We start from the raw sequence: 4,113 nt of genomic DNA, 5'->3' as shown, positions 1-4,113 counted from the left end.
CCCAGAAATCACTCCCCCCCCCCCTTCATTATTTTTTATTTTTCTCCACGGAGGCACAGGGAATAGCTGCTAGTTGTGAGCACAGGCACTTTTCAGTTTTCCTCCGGGCGGTGGGAGAAGGAGGATTTTGGGGTGAGGGGGAACCGCTGCCGAGATTCCTGTCCCCCCCCTCACATCACCTCCCCGCCCGGTTCCCAGCCCGGATCCTGCCGCTCGCAGTGGGATGGTGTCGCTGGCTGGGGGACAAGGAGGTGCTGGGTAGATCAGGAGGGGGTCGAAACCCCGTTCCCCTCCCTGGGGATGGAGCTGGGGAGAGGATAAGTGGGTCTGGAGAGGGAATGGATGGCGCTGAGGGCAGAAAGGAGCTTTGCAGGAGGGTGCCCAGCCCGTGACGGTGGTGGTGCTGCGGGTCCAAGGGTGGCTGCTCCATCCCAGAGCATCGGGGTCTGCGGCCGGTGCTGCTGGATCCACCCTTGACCTTGGTGCAAAGCAGAAGGGACCACTGCATCGGCCGATGCTCTGCTGATTTGCACCGCCCCGGGGCTCGCCCTGCCAGGAGCGGGGAGCAGAGCCGGGTGGGCTCGGTGGCCGCGGGAAAGGGGGACACACGGCACAGCCCCGGCAGCACGTAGGATGCGGCCGCTTCCCCTGCGGGCGAGCACAGCGCTGACGAACCCCTCCTGTACAGGTAAAAGCACAGATCTCGTAGTAACTCGTCCCGTGTATCCTCGCAGCCGGTGTATTTACCACGTGTGCCGTGCCGTGCCGTGCCGTGCTGTGCCGTGCCGTGCCGGCCGGACTCCTCGGCAGTCGAGAGAAACCCTGTAACAGCTGTATCGGAGTCCGATTAAAAGTCTCTTCTTACCAAATCTCTTCTCACCAAGTCTCTTCTCTGCCTCCGTTTCCTTCCTTGGGGTGGGCTTTGGGGTCTCCCGGAGGTTTGGGGTTGCAGGCAGCTGAACTGGGCTGTCGGCACCCTCCGGCATCCGTGTCTCTGTCCTTCCCTGTCCTGTTCCATCACTGCCATCGTCCTTCTGTCTCCCCTCATCCTCTGATTCCCTTCCTCCATCCAGCATCACCAGCACCAGCCCCTGCCAGAGGCTCGCTCGGGGTCCGGCTGCCCACAGGCGCTTCAAGAACATGGTGGAGATGATCTCCCACCCTGGACCAGTTCAACCAGTACACGTTGGCTTTACGGGGCGTATGGACTGGTATGACGCAGCATCTGCTCCTCTGCGCAATGCCCTGCTAACATTGCCGGTGATTCATCCTGAGCACTGGGGGTACTGGGAGTCTGGAGGTCGGGACTGGAGGTACTGGGAGTCTGGAGACACTACCTGGAGAAGCACCAGAGGTTTCCAGCAGCCCCAGATGACTTCAGCTGCCGGGTATTAGCTTAGTAACAGCCCTGGTGGGGAGCAGGGCCGCTGCCTCCCTTCCCTCCTCTCTTTTGTAGCTCTTTCGGCTTCTCCAGGGCCGATCCAGCCCCGGGGGAGCATGAGGAAAGGGGGGGAAGAAAACAGGATGGATGGGAGCAGGTGAGATCCACCAGCACTGGGGGTGCTGCCGGGGTACCGCTGTGGCCACGAACTGAACTCGTCCCCCTGCGGTGGCAACCGCGTAGGAGCAGGGCAGGTTTTCTGAGCGGCTCTGCATCATCTGGAGATGTTGGTGTAGGACTGGGGAGAGCGTCTGCAACGGGGGCTGGAAGGGGCAGCACCGCCCGTGGTGGAGGCAGGAGGTGGCACATGGGTTGTCTTTGCCTGGAGCCCCTCCAGGACCTGGATCCGGTGGGGAAAACATCCCCCAGGACAACGGGACACATGGGCAACTCCAACCCCAGCAGGGACAGAGGTGCTCCCAGCTCCTCCTCATCCTCGCTGATGCGGGATTTTGGGTGCATCACCCATCGAACCCGGCTCAGGGCGATGCCCAGAGCTTTGCGGTACCCATGGGTGGTGCTCACTGCTGCGATGAGCTGTCTGGCCTCAGCCCAGCCCTGTGCTCCCGCTGCCGTCTGTGCTGGGGGGCTCTGGGCTTGGGAAGAGGCTCAGACCCCCAACCCAGGGAGAGGACATGTGTGTCCCCCCCCACGGCTGGACTGTGTCTGGGGATACGGCGCTGGCAGGCTGCTGCGATCCCAGCTTTGCCCCCCGGCCACCCCCGCACCCCTCCCAGCGCAGAGGGACCTCTTTTTGCTTTATCCCCTTTTCCTCTCCCAAGCAGGAGGGACAGGGGGGGCTGCCTGAAAAAGCAAAACCAGCAAAACCAGCAAACACAGCAAAACCAGCAACCCCCTCCCAAGCAGCAGCGGGATTTGATACATCTTTGGGATTGCAGCTATCGCCCGGGGCTGGGTGAGCTGCTGCCCCAGGTTTTGCCCCCGGAGGGTGGGAACGGGGCAGGATTCGGCTCTATCTGCCCCACAGGAGGATGAGAGTGGGTCTGAGGGGGCGGAGGGGGGGGGCAGAACCCCCCCAGCTCCAGGGCCAGGGGCTCCCTGCGAAACAGGTGAATGAAACAAAGTGAAAAGGGTGATGGTGGTCCTCGTAGGGCTGGAAAAAAGATGCAGAGAAATGAACCCAAATGTAAAATTTAAGCCAAATGCATGTGGGGTTTTTTTTTTAAAAAAAGATAATAAAATTTGACTTTCCAATGAGCATGAGGCGTGGAACCCGCAGAGCCTGGTGGGAGGCAAAGGCTGGTGTGGGGAGCTCGGGGGGGTGGGTTTTGGGTGTCCCATCACAAAGCAGCTCCAGACCGGGGTACGGACACACGGTGGGTACGGACACACGGTGGAGCTGCCAACAGCAACATCTTCTTGTGGTGCCCCCGGCACCTCAGAACGAAACCCAGAGCCAGTTATCCCGACTCTTCAAGATGGGGAAACTGAGGCACAGCACCAGCTCATCAACCCCTCCTGGGCATTCCAAAGGCACACCATCACCACCACCGTCCCCGCTCCAGCCTGGTCTCCTCCAGCTCCCAAATTGCTCTTACGGAGCAGAATTGCGGCAGTCACGCCAAGGATGGAGCCCGATTCTCTGCTGGACTGAGACACCCTCCACAGCCTGGGTGGTTTTTTCCTTGCCGTGGCTCCAGCCTGTGTTGCAGGACCCACAAGATGGCACTGTGTGACAGCAGCACGGGGACTGTGCCACCAGCGTCCTCGGGAGAAATTTGGGGTGCAGGCTCTACAGAGGGGGGTGTCAGGGGGTGAGCTAGCCCCCCTTCCAGGCAGAGGTCGCAGAGGGATGGGGCTGCAAACTCCATCCACGCGACCTGCGCAGCCCAAATAGCCGTGCTCGGCTGGCGATGAGCAATTTTAGCTGAAAAACACAACCCGGCAGAGATGGACCTTGCCCACGGTGCGCGACAGCTTCTTCAGGAAGACCCACCTCCAAGAGAGCGTTCCTGAAAGGTTGCCCTGTGTTCACACGCTGGGGAGCCGCTCTGCGGAACCAGCGCCCTGCGGTGCCGTGGGTGCCACCACCCACAGCCTGGAGCCAGCCCTGTCCCACCAAAAACACAAAGGGAAGAGGGCAGAGACCTTGGCTGGAGCATCTAAGGGTTGCTGAGGTCAAAGTATTTTTTTTATTTTTATTGATGGGATCCTGGGCTAGAAGGACGTGGAGAGGTTGGTTTGTCCATCTCTACCCCAAAGCAGGGTTGTCTCTCCCTAAAATGAGCTGCAGTCCATCTTCCTCCTCTGTCCCTCCACGGGTGGAGACACGGTGCGGTCCCAGCATCTCCCCATCCTCCCCTTCAGGCCATGCAGCCCTCTGAGCATCCCTGGGCCTGTTGTGTTGGTCTCGGTGTACCGAGCTGGGGATGTGGCTGACGTGCCAGGCCACGGACAGGGCCCAGGACACTGTGTCGGGTCAGGGGGAGACGGTGCAGACACCACTTGGGGGGACTCAGGGACCCCTTATCACATCCTCAGGGCCCATGCAAGGGCTGCAGGATTCCAGCTTGGAGCTGATCCTCCTTGAGATCTTCCAGGTCCTGATCTTCATTCCATCTTTCACCTGGATGTTAGCTGCGATGCCTTCAGCCTTGCAGGAGGTCCCTGCAGAAGTGACTCCCTCTTGCTCCAAAAAGGCCCTTATTCAT

This window comes from Charadrius vociferus, unplaced genomic scaffold (assembly GCF_000708025.1).
Source record: "Charadrius vociferus isolate BGI_N301 unplaced genomic scaffold, ASM70802v2 scaffold819, whole genome shotgun sequence".
NCBI classification, from domain to species: domain Eukaryota; kingdom Metazoa; phylum Chordata; class Aves; order Charadriiformes; family Charadriidae; genus Charadrius; species Charadrius vociferus.
The sequence above is the reverse complement of the archived record's forward strand: the minus strand, read 5'-3'. Positions refer to the sequence as shown.